Source organism: Dermacentor albipictus, chromosome 9, assembly GCF_038994185.2.
Source record: "Dermacentor albipictus isolate Rhodes 1998 colony chromosome 9, USDA_Dalb.pri_finalv2, whole genome shotgun sequence".
NCBI lineage: Eukaryota > Metazoa > Arthropoda > Arachnida > Ixodida > Ixodidae > Dermacentor > Dermacentor albipictus.
Genome location: NC_091829.1, coordinates 86,171,998 through 86,194,170, shown reverse-complemented (window position 1 = coordinate 86,194,170; position 22,173 = coordinate 86,171,998). Strand labels below are relative to the sequence as shown.

The window sequence follows — 22,173 nt, the reverse complement described above, 5'->3', positions numbered from 1 at the left end:
AAAATAATATCGCATTTTTTATTTGTAAGCAAGTGAAATAGGGGCGTGAAGAAAGCTGAACTTGAACCAGTGACGTTAGCGAGAGCTGGTGTAAAGCGAGCGTTGCGTAACAGCGAGGCGGTGGAGACGCGGAGTGCGCATGATCGAGAGAAGGCGTCGAGACAGTGCGTCCACCTTGTGATGACATCTGCCAGACCTGTACGTTATTGTGAATTCATATTCCTTTAAAGGGAAGCTGAAGAGTCTGTAGAATTCAATAAGACGCTCATATACGGATGCGGGAACCTTATAAACCATGTAGGTAAAATTTGGGGGGGGGGGGGGTTCAATTAGGAGCGTCGTAATCGTCGGTTGAAATTGCGCTGTAGCTCCGCCCCCCATCGAGTGAGCGAGCGGAGCGGAGACCGGAAACCGCGGTGTTGTGACGTCAACTCAAGTATTTCGTTCCTTCGCAGCGTCCGCGACCGCGCCTGACCGCGCTTGTTTCTGCTTGCGTGCCATCGTAACCTGCTTTGATCGACCCTGCATTCCTTTGCTGGTGCGTCGCGTGTATGTAGAGTGGTAGTCAACGTGCGTGGTAGTCAATGTGAGTGGTAATCAACGTGAGTGGTAGTCAACAGATGAAGGTCACTACACGTGCTACATGAACCGGGAAGCTTTTCACGCGTTTAAACCGTCTTTGTAGATTGACGACAGCTTTGGACAGCGCAAAAATACCGACGATCGCATCCCCGCTTACGTTCCACGAGGAGGCATGCAGGAACACAACACTACAGTTGTTCGACCGCAAACGAGCTCACTAGATCGGCGAAAGATCGGCGAGATCACTAGATCGCTTTGCAAAAAACATACTCACCAAAGAGCATTTCCAACACGAGGAGATCCCAAGACTTTGCTTTCGTTCGCGTCGAAAGCACTGCTCGCACCAGCATCGTTTGCTTCTTCGAGAGGCCGGCTCTTCGCAATCGGCTCGTACATGTAACGAGTAACGCCGAACTCCTCAGAAAAGCGCAGTCTCTCTAAATTTTCCATTACCGTCTCAGAAAAACAGCACCAAACTACCTGGTACCGCGCTTCATGTGTAGCAGCAGCGGTCGGTTACTAGAGTTGACGTCACGAGGCGGACCGACCAATCACAGGCGGAGACGAGACGCGCGATCTGGGCGTGTCCGCTGCTGCACTTTTCGTCGAAATAAAAGATATTTCCGCTTTATTTCGCTCAATTTCGATACGATATTAGAATTCGGAGGGTTGAAAACCATTATGTACAGATGTTCACTCATTTTTTCTGGAAAACCTTTCAGCTTCCCTTTAAGCGAAGTATCCAGCGTTCCAGGCGACCTGACAGGTCCTTCATAGATGACCGCCAACACAGAGCATGACAGCATCATGCGGTGACGATGGTGAAGTGGCGACCGTAGAGCCATGGGGAATATATATATATATATATATATATATATATATATATATATATATATATATATATATATATATATATATATATATATATATATATATATATATATATATATAGAGAGAGAGAGAGAGAGAGAGAGAGAGAGAGAGAGAGAGACGGAGGGAGAGTTCCTTGAATGTTCAGCACGCAAGAACGGACGTTACATATGCAGGAAATGACGACGAACCTTTTGGAAGTAAGACGTGCCTACCTAACGTTTGCGACTGGTGGACGAGCCTTCGTCAGGGTACATTAACTCACACTACAGTACAGTACAGGCTGGTCCACCAGCCGAATACGTTAAACACGTCTTTCTTGGAAAAGGTTTATTGGCTGTTTCCTGCGCGTGTGCATATATATATATATATATATATATATATATATATATATATATATATATATATATATATATATATATACGCTATGTGGCCGGTTTCGCACGCGTGCACATTTTTTAATGAAACGATGATGGACAAGGGTACTAACATATGGGGCAGAAACTACGATGTTAACGAAGAAGTTCCCGAAGTCCAAGACCGCGCAAAGGGCGACGGATCGAAAAAGTTTAGGCGTAAACTTAAGAGACATAAAAACTGACTGCTACTACTGATGATGATGATGATGATGATGATGATGATGATGATGAAAAAAGAAAAGGACTTACCTCTGCCACGTGGTGACCTTCCCAGACTTCCAACACATACACTTTTTTCCCTTTAACTCCCCTACTGCTGACGCAATAATACAGTTCCCATTTCAACGGCCGGCAACGACTTCGCTCGAAAGCAGACCCTTATTTAGGATGGTGCTTCCGAATGGTGTGATAGTTTCGCTGTGTTTGTTGTATCAGTTGTATCAGGAAATGTGTTGCCGCCCCTGTTGCTTCGAAGAACCGTTTGCAACATATCCTGCCTCAATAATTAACCATTCAAACTACGTCTCTTTCTTGGACATTTATTAGTTTGAAATAAGACTTAGTGCTCTTTGTAAAAATAAATATCTTACAGCTTCTTGTCACCAAGAATATTTGTAGTTTAGTTAGCAGCTTTGAATACATTTTTAAAAAAAACTTTGTGCTACTATTGTTGCTGAAATGGGAGACCAGAGTTGGAGTCCTCGCAGTTTTGGTTCCGTTTGCAGTGCACTGAACCAAGGAATTTCTTATAAATACTGATTTCACTGAACACAATTGACTTATTTTGCAAGCATCCTACCGCTTTCTTCATATTGAGTGTGATTACCTGCAATGCACCTATTAGTCCCGAAAATAAGTTATCTGGTCGCTACGAGTGTCACTGGCGTGACATCAAGGAACCGCGCAAGTCGTCTGCGATAGTTCGATCTATGTACCTGAGTGTTCGTTCTCGTTTCTTGTGCGAGTGCACTTATGATGGTCCTCTCAAATACATTTTTACGACATCTTCGTTGAGATCAAAAGTTATTGAAAGAGCTGCTTCATACACAGTAATGTATTTCTCAAAAATTTAATTACGAAGCCGGACGATGTATCGGAGTGCAGCGCTGGGCGGAAATTCGCATCGGGCTGCGCACCGAACTACATGCGCACTTTGTAAACTGCCCCTCGAAGTAAATGTATGCGTGTGTTAAAATCCGTGTGCAACTAAGTTTCCCTTTGCCTAATTCGCTTACACATGAACTAGTGTGCAGGGTGTCCCATCTATTATGCATACATGTTTTTTTAAAGCGAAGCCTTCTGTGCGCACGGATAATCTTGTATCTTGTCACCAGGAACCTAAACAAGCGTCTCATATACTTTTCTTCACTCTTAATATTACACTAAATGCAGCAGGCACGGTGCTGGTGAAAGAAGACGACAACGAGAAGACCTTGCTTGTCCGCTTTCATTTGTGGCAGCAACGCTGCCGACATCTCCGCTTTAATGCCGGAGATAAACAAATGCAATAGAATCTCAACAAATGCTTAACTTTAATAGTGCAATAGAATCTATTCAAAATCGCAGCACACGTTTCAATCTTACTATCTGCTCTCGGACAACAAGCGTTACATCTATGAAGGCTGCTTTAAACCTCCATCTCCTCTCACCCCGCAGGAAGCTGGCACACTTATCACTGCTGCATAAAAATTTATTACTAATATCCGAAATTAAAAAGTGAAATTTTCTCCGAACCTGCATACACATCATCTCCTACTGACCATCACCATAAATGGAGCGTTGCACATTGTCGCACGAACCTATATTTTTATTTATTTATTCCTAAAGGTACCAATCAATTAAATCGTCTCCAGACCTCAATTGTTAACATAACCGATAGATCTGCTTTTAGAACTATTATTTAAGACTACTTTTGTTATTCCGTATTTTTTTGTTATTATAACCTGTCATCTGTACATGCTCTGTATTTCGTTCTCCTCCCTTCTGTAACGCCTTCGGGCTTGACGGCACGACAAATAAACAAATAAATAAATAAATAAATAAATAAATCAGTTCATCCAACAGGAAGTCCCACGCCAACTCTCTCTGGCGACTAGCAAACCTGGCTCCTTCGCTGTTCGACGGTCACTGCTGTTCGCCACTATTATGGTGGCTCCTTCGCTTCGTCACGTAATTCACACGCAAGTCGTCGCGGCGCTGCCACCTGCCCCTCCTCCACAGCTTGTTGCCGCACCGTTAACTTACGCTAACGTTGTCGTCCGGCCATACGCTCCGCCGGTTTCCTGACGCCTACCGTACCACCGGCAAATTCCATGTGCCGCCACCACGTTCACGTCCGATTTCCGTTCCTTGCTCGGCCGCTTGAGCGGCTGCATACACCCAAGAATGCCGACAGCTCACTCGTTCGTTCACATCCCAGGACCAGTGGCGCCAAAAGCATCGCCCCGATTCATTCACTACGGCTACGTGTTTTCCTCCTGGCTCGCAGGTCTGGTTGCGGGTGCCCTCAATCACTCCAGGCCATTTTTCCAAGCTGCTCTCCAAGTACAACGGGCCCTATCGGGTACTGAAACAAACATCTGCGGCAAGCTACCTCATCGAGCGGATGGAAGCGTCTAGAGACCAGCGTCGTCGCGGCCAGGAAGTTGACCACGTCTACCAGCTCAAGCAGTGCCATGACTACCCTGTGTTCTCCTGTACTTACGTCGCCAGGATGGCTACTCTTTCGATGAAGAGTGATTGCACTGAACGCTGTAGGCGCGGTGCTGGTGAAAGGAGACGACGACAGGAAGCGCTTGCTTGCCCGCTTCGCCATAGCACCGACTGGCTTGTTCTCGGTCTACCGCTGCAAACCTACAACTAGAGTTACTAGGCGAACACCCCCATTGTAATATTATTGTTTTTTTCATTGTGGGGCATTAAAGCTCTCCCAAGTGTACATACGACATGCATCGAGCTCTTGAGTGCTAAGCGCCAATAGAGCAGGGGCGCTCAAAGGGCACACAAATCCCATCGCTACTCGATACTCAGGTGCAGAGCTCTTCAGTCACAGCCGTTGCAAAAATTTATGCAGACTGCATGTATTAGTCTCCGGACACAATAGATAGGTGCATATATGGATGTCACAGGGATAGATGCACAGGGTTGTCCTCTGTGTGTACACAGAAAGGACACATATAACTTTATATTAAAGGACGCAAATGTATCCCTTACCCAAGAATGGGGGTGGTCGCACTGTGCACACGCAAAGACCATAACAGTTTCAAACGCCGATGTAAATTTATTAAGAAAAACTCTTAACCATTGAAATGCCTCCTATAGTCCCGAAAATGCTGCCGCGCTTTCAAGTATGCTCTGTCACATATAGAACTAGTTTCGGAAACGTTACACTAATACGAGGCACATTTGAAACGTAGTGCAAGAAGAAAAGATTACAGCCGCATTTATAACTCTACTTCAAGAAGCCTTTGACCGCGAGGGACACCCACTGCAGGGCAAAGGCCTCTCCCATACTTCTGCAACTACCCCGATCATGTGCTAATTGTGGCCATGTTGTCCCTGCGAACCCCTTAATTTCATCCGCCCACCTAACTTTACACCGCCCCCTGCTACGCTTCCCTTCTCTTGGAATCCAGTTCGTAAGCCTTAATGACCATCCGTTCTCTTCCCTCCTTATTACATGCGCTGCCCATGCCCATTTCTTTTTCTTGATTTCAGTTAAGATGTCACTAACTTGCGTTTGTTCCCTCACCCAATCACTTATCCCTTAACGTTACATGCATCATTCTTCTTTCCATAGCTTGTTGCGTCGTCCTCAATTTAAGCAGAACCCTTTTCGTAAGCCTCCAGGTTTCTACCCCGTATGTGAGTAATGGTAAGACACAGCTGTTATACACTTTTCTCTTGAGGGATAATGGCAATTTGCTGTTCATGATCTGAGAATGCCTGCCAAACGCACCCCAGCCCATTCTTATTCTTCAGATTATTTCAGTCTCATGATCTAGATCCGCGGTCGCTACCTGCCTTAAGCAGATGTATTCCCTTACCACTTCCAGTTCCTCACTACCTATCGTAAACTGCTGTTCTCTTCCGAGACTGTTAAATGTTACTTTATTTTCCTGCACATTAACTTTTAGACCCACCCTTCTGCTTTGCCTGCCCAGGTCGGTGAGCATGCATTGCAATTGACCCACTGAGTTACTAAGCAAGGCAATATCATCAGCGAATAGCAAGTTACTAAGGGATTCTACATTAATTCTTATCCCAATACTTCTCAATCCAGGTCTAAATACCTCCTGTACATAAAAACGTTACACAGGCACAACCACCCAGGAGACTTCATCATTATAATTAAGTCTCTACATGTTCCCTGATATAAAAAGCAGCCTCGTAATAAATATTTAAACCATCAAGAACATTACTGTCACCAGGAGAGTACACCAGAAAGCACCCTCGATTTCAACACACTCGATTCTAATGAAAATAGTTGAACAACAAAGGTTTGAGTCTTTGCATTGTTTAAACAAAGCGTGGTTCTAGTTGCAAGATACGAAGACGATGTCTTCATATTTGGATCAAGCTTCAGTTATTTATTGAAATGTTTAATGAATGCGCGTAAATGTCGAGGCGGTGAAAGTGTCACCACAAGTCTGGGAAACAATAATAAAAGGAACGCAGAAAATATTTAGAAACGTATATGAACACTACCACAATCACTTAAAGCAAAAATAGACATAATAAAAGCATAAGCTAAACAGTAAAATTAAAAGAGCGCAAAAAAAGAGGCAAGTACAAGGAGTAGAGGAAAAGATGAAATGAGAATTCAGTGTGTGCGCATGCGCGACTCAAGCACCACAGGGGGCGCTCGAAACCATAAATTTGCACTATTGCTTTATCAGACGTAAGAACCTTGAGAAGTCAGCGTTTCCAGCAATCCCGCTTCTACCGTTGCTCAAGCCAACAGTCGTGTCAGTAACACCACCACGCACTGTGCTTGATAAAGAATGCCTCAGAAAGCTCACATGCCACAGTGTCCCATCTTCTACCTAATATCATTATCTCGCTAAACAATAGCGCGCATTTGCAGCTATCGCAGGGCGTGTGCTCATGCACATTTTCATTGTACTGTACCTTCATTGACACGCTGTGCTCACGGGTCCGGTTGTTTAATAGCCTTCTGTCAAGTTTCCATGACACCGCAAGTGCAGCACAGGGTAGAGAAGATATAACAGTCCCCTCTGCTGTCCTTGCGCTGGTATTCAAATTTTAAAGTACGTTTTACCATAAAGCCAAATTCTGAACCCTTCTCAATCACCTACCCGTAGGCCCCGCGTAATATTTACCCAAGAGCAACGATGTAAGATAATGACTTCTATTTTGAATAGAAACACTGACAATGCATTAGCGAAATAAATTATTCTGGTTTCTTACTCTTAATCTTTCAGACATCGCAAGCGGATTCAAGGAATTCTTTTGCAGTAGTACATGTTGTCATGCGGCAAAATTTTAAGGGTCAGCTCAACATTCCTGCTGCTGCTGCTGCTTGCTTGCTCGCTCGCTCGCTCGCTCGCTGCTGCTGCTCATGATGATGATGATGATGATGATGATGATGATGCACCATAAGACTGACCTCTACCTCTACCACGTCACCGGCTTCCCACACTTCACACGCATACACTTTCCGATTTGACGACCGTACTCGCAACGCAATAATAAAGATCACGTTTGACGAACCAGCAACAACCGCACTCGAAAACAGACGCCGAGTTAGCGTGGTGCTACTTCGCAGTGTTTGGTGTATCAGTTGTCAAATTGGTACATATACATCTCTGAAGGAAGTTTGTTCCTGCCCCTGCTGCTTTGCGCAACCGTCGGCGACATAGCCTGCCCAAATAATCAAGCACTCAATCTACGTCTCTTTCATCGACATTTGATAGTGTGAAATAAGACTTTGTGCACCTTATAAAAAGATATCTAACGGCTTCGTATCACCTAGTAACATTCCTAGTTTGGATTAGCAGTTTTTGAATATACTAATAAAAATGTTGTGCTACTGACGTTGTGCTAATGCGAGACCTGCATTGGGGTCCGTAATGATCTGGCTCCGTTAACGGTGGTACCCTTCCCGTGTGGTTTCGATAAATAGTGCTGTCAGTGTCACCAACTAGCATAATCGACTCATGATTTTCCGGCTTAACTGATATCGAGCGCGATTACTCGTGCGCGCATATTAGTTCCCTGAACCACCTATACTGGCGCTGCGAGTGTCACTGGCGTGACGTCAGAGCAAGGAATCGTTCCTTTCGACTATAGGACAGTTCGGGCGGCGTTCCCATTTATTCGCCCTCGCTCCTTACGCTAGTGCACTTATGACAATCCTCTCAGACATGCTTTTACGATGTCTTCGCTTATTAAAATTAATTGAAAGAGCCTGTTTCCCAGGGAACGGTATATTTCACAAAAACTAAAGAACGGTGCCGGTGGATGAAGCTGAGTCCAGCGCTCTGCGGGTTCCTCAACCACGGCACTACAATCTGCGGTGATAGCTCACGTGAATAACAAAGAAATGTACGCAAGAACATGACATAAAACCTTACTTGCCGTAGTGCAAGAAGCATGCAATGAACGCTGGCTATTTATGATTTCTACAACATTGATCTTCAGTTTAGTCCGCTATAACGTATTTGCTCAAAACGAATAGTTTATGGTAAAGAATCGAATTTCTCTACTTATTCAGAGAAACTTTCAGCAGTACCACTAGGATCGAACTAAAGCTAGCTTAAGTTCTGCCACCACTGTTTCCTCGCTGAACTGCTTCACAAAATTAGACTGTTCTTCACAAGCTAATTTTAAGCAGTGGTAATTTGAAGTAAAGCTAATTTAGGCTTTGAAATGGTTGCAGAATACCAAAAGGCATGGGCCCTTGCTCCTTTTCAGTGTTACACGTACACCTCTGTTCGGCAATACACAGTTGCCCGCTACTTGATGAACTGTGACGGCTCTCTTTGCCGAAACTGACACAGCTGCTTTACCTTTAGGCCGTATTGCAGCAGCCTGCAAGAAGACGAAGCCTCCCTCATCATTAGCATAGTACACATTCAATATATCATCATGCATCAGTGCAGGTCAAAACTCTAATGAATCCATAGTAGGCTGGTGGTGTCTTCTTGATGAGCTGGATATACGAAGCGTTCTGTTATGGACTGACCGATCGAATAGGTTTCAATTTGTAGAATTAACCATGCAGGTTCTAGGCTTTATCATGCAGAATCAAGGTATACTTGCATTTCCTTCTTTCGAAATCAAGGCAGCCTATATAAGATGCTTCTAGTGCCTGAAGCACACTACTGTAGGCATATCAATTGGCGCTGGAAAGAACTTCTTTATGATTTCAATTCGAAGTTACAGTGAACGGATGGGTTTCGCGAACGATGCGTGCCCCGCCATAAGGAAAGTCGGTAGCTTTCGCTCACGGAGGGGTTGTTCATATTTGGTATTATGTGCGAGACTATTTAGGCCCCTATAAATCATTCCGTCGCTTGTGACGGCTTGGCTCTCGATCTCAACCAAAAAACATGTCTTCCATGTGATTTCTTTTATCATATCCTTGAAGTGTATGCAATACACGACGCGAAGTCGTGTTAACAACCACGAGCAATGGTTTTATGCGTAACAGCAAAGTAACTGGCACACAAATTCGTTTTATTTCTTGTAGAAGTGATGACCGCCTCATCGAGTAATTTAGATCAAGGCTTAGAATGGTGCTATTTCCAACAGGCAATTCCTAAAGATTTCAGCAAGAAAAAAGACGGCCTACACATCTGTTATAAAATTACACATCATAACCTCCCAAGAAATTTCGTCGTTATAGTTAAGTTCTGCACAGCAATACAGAATATAGTCTAATAATAAATAATCAAATCTTCAAAAGCTTTCATGTCACCAGGTGAGTACACCAAAGATGTCTCGGCCTTGAGCCCCATTTTATTCACTTATGAATTGATCCACTTTTTATGCAGTTGTATGAAAAAAAGAATTCAAGCCTTCCTTTGATATACTCGGACAAAGCCCGGTTAATGTCGCAGCCTAGGATGACGCCTCCATATTCGTAACAAATGAGTCAGGCTTTAGTTATTTTATTGAAATCTTTAACAACTACCTTTCTCTCTCCAGGGCACAACTAAATTTAATTAAATGCAATGGTTCCATTTTTAGCACATACAAGCCCTCCCGACAGAAATCCAAACAGCCCGAAAGATAAAAGTACTAGCCATTCTTTAAGAGCCCTGAAACCTCTTACCACCTGCGCAGTAAATGCTGATAGCAATCGAGAAAACACTCCGAAACGAAGAAACACCGGGTCAAGCACTAAAAGAAAAAAAATAGACACCTGTCAACACAAAAGCGTATGCATATGCATGAATTATGACAATCGTGAGAAGTAGGGGTCTGCGCATGCGCAGTACCGTGGACCCCAGTTTTTGCGTAAGCAAGCAGCTCGCGTACTCTAATCTAAAACTCTCTACTACAGCTATCATTCGGCAGGATGCTGTTTCCACTTTGACAGCCCTACTGCTAACGCAACAATAAAGTTCTTATTTGGACAAGCAGAAACGACCGCGTTCGAAAACGGACCGCTAGTAAGGCTGTTACTTTTGAAGGGTGAGAGAGCTTCGCTGGGTTTCTTGTATCAGTTATCGGATTGGCAAACATATGCGAAAGAAATTTGTTGGCGCCACTACAGCTTCGAAGAACCGTTATCATCACCCTGCCGCAATAATTACCCATTAAAACTACGTCTCTTTCTTGCAAATTGAATAGTTTGAAGTAAGACTTTGTGCTCTTGGTAAAGAATAGTCTAACGGCATATTAGCACACAGTAATGTATGTAGTTAAGATAAGAAGTTTTCGATATATTTTTTAAAGATGTTGCACCACTGTTGTTCGTGAAATGAGAGACGTGCATTGGAATCCTCAAATATTCGTCTCCATTAGCAGTGACAAACTCATGTCAATTGTTAGTAAGCCGTGCTGTCGCTGTAACCAGCTAAGGCAATTGACGCTTCTGCCATCTATGCTTCTGCTGTGATCGTGTCGGTTTGATTATATCGAGTGCGATTATTTGCATGCACCTATTGGCCCCAATATGCAATTATTTGGGGGGGGGGGGGGGGGGGCGAGAACGACGTCTGACAGTTCGGCCTGTGTTTCTGTTTGTTCGCCCTCATTCCGTCTGCTAGTGCACTTATCACGATCCTCTCAAATAGGTTTTTTTTTTTGTTGTTGTTCAAGGCGAATGCCTAAGTTGGCTCATGGGACGAAATATCCGACGTTCGGCGTTATGCCGCCCGGCGTTACAACACCGAAAATTCACAGCGAATAGAACGAGTACCTCTCTTGGAGATATGGGCGAACCGGCCATATCTCCAAGTTGGATTCCACTGACCATCGCGAACGTCAACAGTCGCACCCACGACTTTTGGTGGGAGTCGAGCCCACTTGGAGATATGGCCCATTGCAGTTGACATTTTTATGGTCGGGAGTCGAACACAGGAGTACTGGTGCCACCGACCTTTGGTGTCAATTTGGTGCCGTATCTCCAAGTCAGTTTCTAACTGACATCGGGAAGGTCGAGAATTGAAGCCACTAACGTTGGCGTTTATTAGGGCGAAGTTAATTAAGGCACAATTAATTAAGGTAGAATTAACTATTGAACTAGAACCCCTCATCTTTGGTGGGAGGTGAAACCGCTACCTCTCTTCTCGTTTCTCCTCAAATTCAGAGAGAGAGAGAGAAAACATTTATTTATCATGAGTTTGGGCGACTTCCTCGCAGGGTGGCACCCTTAGTTCAGGGCCCCATTGGCTCGCGCCACTCTGCGGGCCCGCCGGATCAGCCGTCGCTGCTCTTGCGGGTCTGAGCTGGTCAGCGCAGTCTCCAAGGAGGAAGGGGAAGGTGAAGGAATAGGGGAGTAGCCCGGAGGGTGTGGGCACTCCCAGGTGCAATGATATACTGTGGGCTTTGCTCCACAATTGAGAATGTCAGCCAAGACTCGAGACGTGGTCACTGTCAATACGGTATGGCCAGAAGACGACATAATTCCAGTCAAAAAGACAAATGAAGAAATGGACGGAGAAGGACTGGGCGATTCTGGTACCAACGTCTGGAAAAAGTCGGCTATCGAGCGACATGAAGACAGGCGTGAAGATTTGAAATCAATGTGCCTTGCTGAGTACATGATCAAGTGTCACCCACCATACGATACCTTAAGACAAGAACAAGCCAGTCTGCAGTATCATGCTTGCCCGGAATGAGATGTTGTAAATTTCAAATAGGAACATATACTGCTGCTCTACCCGTTAAACAAAAAGGGGGACCTTCTGGACTGCTGGAAATCATTGACGAGAAACTGACATCAATTACTTTGCGGCACATATTTCAATCAACGAATTATAGCCGTTGAGTTTGCAAGGCGTATACACTTGTAACGAATTTTTGTGAGTACACCAGTTTCAAGATATTAATTTTAAATTGTCCAACGAACTGCACTGGTGTTAGAGTAAAATTTTTGTAAGAAAACGATGCTTTATGCATTGAAACAGAAAAGTAGCTGGAATACCAATGCATTTGCTGTTTTTTAGACGTAATGGCCGCCTCATCGAGTAATATAAATCAAGGCTTCGAATAGTGCCATTTCCCACAGGCAACTTTCAACAATTGGGAGCAAGAAAGAAAAGGCACTATGTATATCTTCTCGAAATATTACACAGCACGACATTCCAGGAGACTTCATCAGTGTAGTTAAGTAGTATACATTAATGCAAAATGTAGTCCAATAATAAATGATGGAACCCCCAAAAGGTTTAAGGTCACCAGGTGAGTACGCCGATTGACCCACTCCCTATGATGTTGTATAAAAAAAAGTCCAAGGTTTCCTTTGCAAAATACTCTGACACAGCCCGGTTAATGTCGCAGCCTGCGCTGATGACGTCTCCATATATTCGTAACGAATGAGTCAAGCTTTAGTTACCTTATTGAAATGTTTCACAAGTCCTTTTCATTTTCGGGGGCACAATTAGAGTTAATAAATGCAATGGTTTCACTTTTGGCGAACTACAAGCCGTCCCGACAGAAATCCAAACCGTCTGAAAGAAAAAAGTCTTAGGGGATGTTTCAGAGCCAGGAAAAGTGTCAACACGTGTTTAGGAAGTGATAGAAATAATGAATAAAACACTCTGAAACGTAGAAACAGCGGGTCAAGCACTAAACGAAAAAAATAGACATCTCTCAACACAAAAGCGTATGCATACTCATTCTTTGTAGCAAGACTGGTTGTCATTCCACAGGATGCCGTTTTCAATTTGGCAACCCCGCTGCTAACACAATAATAAACTTCTTATTTGAACAGCCTGCAAAGACCGCGCTCGAAAGCAGACCCCTAGTGAGGGTGGTACTTCCGAAGGGTGCGAGACCTCCACTGTGTCAGATTGACAAACACATGTGAAGGAAACTCGCTGGCGCCCCTACAGCTTCGAAGAACCGTTTGCAGCACCCTGCCCCACTAATTAACCATTACAACTACGTCCCTCTCTTGCCGATTTAATAGTTTGACGTAAGACTTAGTACTCTTGGTAAAAAAGAGACTAACGGAATGTTACCACGAAGGAATCTTGAAGTTAAGATTAGCAGTTCTGAATATATTTAAAAAAAAAAAACGTTGTGCCACGGTTGTTGGTGAAATGAGAGACCTGCTTTGGAGTCATTTGTTTTGGCTCCGTTAGCAGTGTACACCATACAAACATCGTCAATAGAGAGTTTCAGCAGAGCGTTTACGGTCCGCTCCGCTCGGACCGGCGTGTCATACCAATTTGCACACCGCCACTCAGTAGAACGCTACAGCGCACATATATAGCGGCAGTGGAACGTAGGACGCTGACCACGTTCCGTTAGGAGCCCGATTTAGCCGAGCGTTGGGGTGCGTCCAGTTGCTTTCTAAAGTCGTTTTACAGCCGAGCTACGAGCCCGTCACTGGCGTCTGTGGGAGACGCGCTTGTTAGATAAGCGAAATCAATGCATTCTAAGAAGCCACCGGTGCGCGTGGAATGTGTGCGGAGCGGAGCGTAAGGCAAACGCTCTGCTGAAACTCTCTAATTGTGCTGTCACTGTCACTTCTGCAAGGGATCCTGCCGATTCGTTCATATCGAGTACGATTAATTGCGTGCACCTATTAACCCCAAAAACTACGTTTCTGGCAGTTTGGCCTGCGTTTCTGTTGGTTTGCTCTCGTTCCCCCCGCAGGTGCGCTTATGACCATCCCCTCACATGTGTTTTTTGAAGCGACATCCTTAGATGGTTCACGGGAAGAAAAATCCGATGTCCGCTGTTACTGCACGAAAATTCATAGCGAGTTGAACGCACTTGGATATATGGGCGAACCAGCCATACCTGATCTGTGTCAACGGTTCGTTAATGAAGAAAGAGAAGGCAGAGAAGAGGCCGAGGATACACAGCGTGAATGAAAGCGTGAACGCGTGCCATGGCAGAGTCTGTCATACATGCGCTACTGTCTAATGTAATTTGAAAGGCAGAGTGACAGCAGGTTCTCGTCGTTACTGACAAGGATCGGAGATGGAGCACGGTTGTACGACAGAAAGATTGCTCTCATTGAGAGCAGATTATTCAAGGCAACACCTGTTATTTGTGTAATCTGTTGGCTCAATAGATGAACTAAAGTTTAGAGAAATAATAAAACGCAAACCGAATGTGTGGGTGTTCTTGTTTTAATTAGCACCGCAGCAAGAGATACACTTCCGTTTCGTCTGCTCGTTCCCGTGTCGTGAAGTAGCGCACGCAGACACCGAAACTGTGTCATTTTCCACCATGTTCCAGCGCGCGATCATGCTCTGTGATACGATTGAGTCTGCCTCAGTATTCGCGTAGCCCTGGCTAAATACCGCTAGTCAGGCGTACTCGTGCAGAGCGCGCCAAATCGAGCGCCGGGCGAAACGAGACGATCGCAACAGCTCGCGCGCGACGCCGTCAGCGGAAGTGCGCAGTGCAGCAAAAATGCGAGCAAAAAAGAAATGAAGGCGGCGCCCGTGACGTCACGCGATCCTCGAACTCCGGAATGGTTGATTGACTGACTGAAACCTTTATTAGAAGGGATGGCCCATGGCCTAAGATAGCGGTAAGGGATCAGGTGAAATGAAGGATGCCTGCCTCCTTAGCAAAAGACTGCGGAATGGGAGGACGCAGGGAAGGAATTTCGCATGCGGAGCCTAGATGGCGCCAGTGGAGAGAGTTATATGTTGGCGGTGACGCTGGCCTCCTGAAATAATGGGTTCGCGGCACTTGAAATATTTCTATCTCGGCTATTATTGAAGGAATTAGACAAATGTTTACGGCAGAACGCTCCCTACAGGGCACGTAACAACTTCGAGCATATGACAGAAATTTGCTATGTGGCGTGGTGAAAGGGCCTTTAAGTCCCGAACCTTTCCGAGGCCGCGGATCGGTGACGTAAACCGGGTTCACGACATTGCAATGTGTTAAATTAAGTTGTGTCGTTTAACGTGCCAAAACCTCGATTTGATTATGGGGCACGCCGTACTTGGAGGACCCGGAATAATTTGGACCACCTGGGGTTCTTTGCCGTGCACCTTAACCCAAGTGCACCGGCGTTATCGCATTTCGCACCCATCGAAATGCGGGCGCCGTGGTCAGGATGCGATCCCACGACGTCGTGATTAGCAGCCCGACACCATAGCCACAAAGTAACCACGGCGGTTTTGCAAAGCGTTATTCAGGAGCTTACTCAGCACACGTCCTACCACTTCGGGAAGCAAAGTGCGTCTGACGGTGGTGTCAAGCAGACCAGCGTCAATTGCCTAATATATATATATATATATATATATATATATATATATATATATATATATATATATATATATATATATATATATATGGCAAAGCCTGCATGTGCATTCAGGCTTTGCCATGGTCAGTCAGAAGAACGTGCGGAGCACCCCAGCGCAAGACTATTGGTTGCAAGAAAAAGTCAGTCACCTCAGAAGCAGCACCAGACCGAAGAGGCGCAGTCTCGGCGTAACTTGTTAGATGGTCTACCGCAGTGACGATGCAACGGTGACCAGAGGGCGCCAACGACTAGGGACCATATAAGTCCATTCCAAAGAATTCAAAAGGCTCGGTGGGACATGAACGACTGGAGAAAGCCGGCAGGAGTGGATGCGGAGCGTTTACTGTGTTGACACGGCGCGCAAGAGGCAACGTATTTGGCTACCATTGTGGACAATGCAGGCCGGAAGCAGCGGGTCTTGATGCGGTCGTAGGTCTTGCGGAACCTATAAGTGGCCTTCGACAACGTCATCGTGAAAAGCTCCTAAAACTCGAAGACTAAGGCAGCGAGGTGGGACTTGGACCCACTTGTTACCCGTGGGATATAATAAATAAAACGGTGAAGCACCCCATCTTGAAGGCGAAACAGACGAAGCTGGCGTCGCAGCGGCCGGTGGGTGGTTTAGTTAAGCCGCGACGGCCATCAATGAGAGTTCGACAGAAGGAGTCTGCGCACTGAGGTCAAGTGAAATAGGAGCGTTAAGAAAGCTCAGCTTGATCCAGTGATGTTAGCGAGAGCTGGTGTCAGGCAGGCGTTGCGTCAGAGCGAGGCGGTGGAGAAGCGGAGTGCGCGTGATGAAGAGAAGGCGAAAGTGGGCATCGACGCTGTGCGTCCGCCACATGATGACATTTGCCAGACGTGTACGTTATTGTGAATTCATACTCTTGTAGGCGAAGTATCCAGCATCATAGGCGTCTTGACATGTTCTTCATAGATGACAGCCAACACAGAGCACGATGGTCGGTGACGATGTTGAAGTGGCGACCGCAGAGGTATGCGCAATATATAAGAAATCTGTACAATTATTGCATTACATCGGCGCTAATATATGGGGTAGAAACTTTGAGGTAAACGAAGTTCGAAAAGTTCAAGACCGCGCCCAGGGCGACGGAATGGAAAACTTAACGTTAAGAGACAGAAGGCGAGCGGTGTGGATCAGAGAGCAAACGGAAATAGCCGATATTCTAGTTGGCATTAGGAGAAGACAAAAATGGAGCTGTGCAAGGCTATGTAATGCGTAGGGCAGATTACCAATGGACCATTAGAGTGGGTCCCAAGAGAAGGGAAGCGCACTGGAGGATGGCAGAAAATTAGGTGGGTTGACGAAATTAGCAAATTTGCAGGCGCAAGTTGGAATCAGCGAGCGGAAAACAGGGGAATTTGCGGAACGCTGGCAGAGGCCTTCGTTCTGCTGCGCACATAAAAAGGAGCTGCTTCTACTGATGATGATGATGATGATGATGATGATGGTGGTGGTGATGATGATGATGATGATGATGATGATGATGATGATGATGATGATGATGATGATGATGATGATGGAAGAAGAAGGAGAAGAAATGCAATGAGACCTGCTTCTACCTTTACCACGTGGCTGGCTTCGCAGACTTCCCACACACACACTTTTGTTTCACTTTGACTGCACTATTGCTAACGCAATAATAAGGTTCCCATTTCAACAACCAGCAGCGACCTCACTGGCAAACAGACCCCTAGTTACGGTGGTACTTCCGAAGGGTGCGCGAGCTTCGCAGTCTTTTGTCTATGAGTTGTCAGATTCGCATACATATGCGCCGCAAATCTGTAGCCGCCCCTACTGCTTCGATGAACCATTAGCAGCATACAGCTTAAATAATTAACCATTAAATCTACGTCTCCTTCTTGGATGCTCATTAGTTTGAAATGAGGCTTTGTGCTTTCTGTAAAAAAATCTCTAATGGCATCCTATCACCTAAGAATGTTTGTGGCTTAGATTACCAGTTTTGGAATATATATATAAAAAAAACGATGTGCCACTGTTGTTGCTGAAATGAGAGGCCTGCGCTGCAGTCCTTCTAAATTTGGCTTCGTCAGCAGTAGCGAATATTTGACAATTGAGCATAAGCTTTGACGTCACTGTCATTAGCAAACGCAACTGACTCTTTTGCAATGACATCCCCCCCCGCTTTGTTCATATCAAGTGTGATTAATTTCATGCACCTATTAATTCCGAGAACAGCTTATAGGGGCGCTGCGAGTGCCATCGGCGTGACGTCAGGACAAGGAATCGTGCATGTCATCTGCGTAAACTTCAGTCGCTGTTTCTGTTTGCTAGTGCACTTATAACGATCCTCTCAAATATGTTTTTTTTTTTACGATGTCTTCGTTCGTCATGCTGCTCGGCAAAATTTATTGAAAAGGCTTGTCTCCTAGAGAGCGATATATTTCTCAAAAATTGAGTTACAATGCCGGCCGATGAATCCGAGTCCTGCGCTGCGCCGGTTATTCATGCACGCTTCTACATTCTGCCACGTGAATTACATTAGTTCACGTGAACAACAAAGGAAACAACGAAACATCTTGGCGTAGAACAATCGAATTAAGCGACCATACTTGCCGTGTTGCGAAAGGCGTGTAACAAACGCTGACTATTTATACTTGCAACATGTACCTTGACTGTAACCCACTAGAACTTATTTGTTCCCGATGAGTGGTGCATGGTACAATATCGAATTTTCGTACTTATTCAAACAAGCTTTCGGGAGTAGCAATAGGACCGAACTAACACTAACTTAAATTCTGCCAGCGTCATCTCCTTTTCGAACTGATTTTCAAAATTAGGTCGTTCTACGCCAGTTAATTTTAAGCAACGGCTATTTGAAGTTAGGCTAATTGAGGTTTGCAGATGGTCGCAGCATACCAAATGGCATGAGCGCATGCTCCCGTTGTATTCCTACACGTTCAATTCAGCTAGTTCAGCAATTTACACGTGCTCGTATATTGCGGAACAGTTATGAGGGATCTATTCGACGAAACTGACACAGCTACTCGGCAAAACTTTTTGAGCGAAATATGTATTTAGACCGCAAGGCTGCCGCCATCAAGACGCCGGAGCCTCACTTATTAGTAGTATGGTACACATCAAAGATATAATTCACTGGAGGAGGTGAAAACGGAACTGAATTCGTATAAGGCTTGTGAGACGGGTGTACGAGGCGGTCTTTTAAGGGCTGTCGGAGCGAACAGTTCTCACTTTGTATGGTTAAACCACGGAGTTCGAGGCGTTATGATGCATAACAAAGGTATATTTTGAATGCCCTCTTTCAATATTAAGGCCATCCAAAGCGATGATTCTAGTGTCCCAAGTATACTGCGAGCATTCCAAATGGCGCTGTAAAGAACTGCTTCATGGTTTCGATTGTAAGTTACAACGAACGGATCTGTTTCGGGGACAATGGTTGTCTCGTCATAACGACAGTCGAATGCTTTCATCGCCGGAGGCGATGGCCACATTTGATACCATGTAGGCTACTGCATATGCCCCTATAAAACATTCCATCATCCTTTGCAACGGCTTGGCTCTAGAGCTTAACCACGAGACTGTCCTTTCGTGCGGTTTCGTTTATGGTATTAGTGACGCGAAGTTGTCTTAACAACCACGAACAATGCTTTTTCTGGGTGCCTGTTCAGGAGAACGGTCAAAGTAGTAGCAAGTTCTTCAAAAAAAAGGGGGGGGTCTTACGTGCCAAAACCACTTTCTGGTTATGACGCAAGCCGTAGTAGAGGAGTCCGGAAATTTAGCAAGTTCTTTCATAGAAAATGCGTGCCTAACTTTTCATTTTACGCAATCGAATACAGTGTCCACATTTTACTCGAACTTACCAGAGTAATACGAATCTTATTAAAGGCATCGCAGAGCTTCTAACACACCGCTTGATAACGTTGGTACCAAATACCAAGATTGCGTTTCGGTGTAAAATGCGGTCCCTGTCATAAGAAAGTAATAAGGGTGAGATACGTCTTGAGCCAAGCATCATACAAATTTTGCGTGTTGAATTTAGAGAGATTTTTTTACACAAAACTGATGAACAGATACGACGCACCTCTGCATTGAAAAACTAGTAGAGCATTTCAACTTACATAGCTTGGAATTCATTCATACATAGCTTGGAATTCCAATACTCATTTTTTTTTTACCTTTCACGCGGTTTCAAAAATAAAACTGAAATTAGGTATGACAGCAGAAAGGCAGCCAAAATATCCTTCAGTGAGTACGGCTGGCGAGCATGCACGAAGCGCTCGAGTGCGCATGCGCGGCAGCCGAGCGAGCCGGCGCGAGCGTCTTCCTGGCCGTCACGTCACTCTTGAACGAATGCCACTCCAACTTCTCGCTGCTAATAAATACACGGTACTATTGTATGCGTACCTACGGGTCACTACATTTTCTTTCTGATATTCACTCGTGTTACGTTGAAGTGTAAATACTGCAGCGACTGGCGGTCCGAAGATGTGGTATCTCCTTTCCTTGTGGAAGAGCAAGGGAACGTGGGGCTGTGCCGGATATTCAAAACGTTTCACACACGAGACTATATTCCGTATTTACAAGAGATTCAAAGAAGTACAGCGAAATACGTTCACGCAGAAGTCGCAGATGAACACTCCAGGCGTCCGTCCACTTTGACACCTCGACTGCTAACGCAATAATGCTCCCATTTGAGCAGCCAGCAACGACTGCGCTCGAAATCAGACGCCTAGTTAGAGTGGTATTTACGAAGGGTGCGAGTTGTTGTTGTTTACACGTCTTTATTCACATTGTCGCTCTTAAAGGGTTGCGGTCAGTTGGCTTGGGAAGTGGTGGTAGTGAGAAGGTTAGGGAAACATTGATACGGGGGACTTAATTATCCACGTCATGGTGTCCGATGCTTTCGCTGGTATGCTCGAGATGAAGAAGCCTGGTCCCAGTGGCTGGAGCCTCAGGGTCATCCAGGAATTCGTACAGTGACCGCCAGAGATCGTTGGCGGTCGCAGCACTGCAGGGTCTCGGTAGCACCCATGTCTGTAGGGAGGCTGGTCACCACTCCGTTGGGAGCGAAGTAAGGGTCCTTTTGCCTAGGTCCAGAATACATTGGGCAGTCCCAGATTAAGTGTTCGAAATCCGTCCTGGTGTTGCAGGGGCTGCAGGTACCCGCACGCGAACATTCCAGGCAGCGAGGGTCTTCCTTCCTGCGAAAATGCTGCACGAGGAAGGGAGTAAGGAGGGTGCCAGTCTGTACCTGCCGGAGCAGAACCCGCTGCCAACTAGTAGCAGCCTGGGAGGGGAGGGAAGAGAGAAATTCTTGTTTGGGAAGGAAAAAAACATGGGGTAAAGTGCAGCGCGATAACTGTCTCTCAGATGAGGACACCTCAACCGCGCTGCACAAGGGGGGAAGAGGTAGAAAAGAGTGGTGGAAGAAACAGGGAAGGAGCAGCAGCGGTCGAACCACCGTAGGCGTAGGGAGGGGGCTCAGAGGCAATCGGCTAAAGCGATGTCCTCGGCGAACGCCAGAATCGCTCGGAAGAGGCGGTTGTGGCGGAATGTCCAAGCGATTGGACGTAGTGAAGAGATACCTACGCCGGTGGCGCCTGGCTTCGGCTATGGCTTCCATGGGATCGTACCACTGACTGTGTATTTCCGTGTCTTCAGGTACGTTGTTCAGTCATTTTTGGGGCGGTTGCGACTGCGCGGATAGTAGCGTGGCGCGCGCTAGAGCGAGAGCTTCGCTGTGTATGGTGTATCAGTTGTCAGATCGGGTTACTTCTGTGAAGGCAATTTATTGCCGCCATTTCTGCTTCGAAGAAACGTTAGCGACATATCCTGCCCCGATAATTAACCATTAAAACTATGTCTTTTCCTCGACATTCATTAGTTTGAAATAAGACTTCGTGCTCCTCGTAAAAAAAATATGCAACGGCTGGATATCACGCAAGAATGGTTGTGGTTTAGATTAGCAGTTTTCAATATATTTAGCCCAACCTTGCGGCACTGTTGTTGCTCAAATGAGAGACCTGCGTTGGAGTCCCTACTCATTTGGCTCCGTTTCCATTACGACCGGACTGGGAGGTGTGTATTGTCACCAGCTAACAGAATCGACTCGTTCTGCGAATTGCATGCACGATTTATTATTTAGGGGTGCTGCAAATGTCACTGGCGTGACGTCAGCTGCAAGGTATGACGCAAGTCGTCTGCTACAGTTCGGTCGGCGTTTCTGTTTGTTCGCTCTCGCTCCCTATGCTGTTGCACTTATTACGATCCTCTCAAATATGTTTTTGCTGTGCCTTCGTTCGTCAACATTGATTGGAAAATCTTGTTTCGTAAACAACAACATATCTCTGAAAAACTAAGTTACGATGCCGGCTGATGTATCTGAG

General features: G+C 45.5%; 1 protein-coding gene across 1 annotated transcript in view; it reads left to right on the top strand.

Annotated features, from left to right (window-relative positions):
* Nucleotides 1-22,173, top strand: part of LOC139049471 (uncharacterized) — a 288,699-nt gene that overhangs the window by 97,807 nt on the left and 168,719 nt on the right. The gene's annotated exons all lie outside the window — the stretch shown is intronic.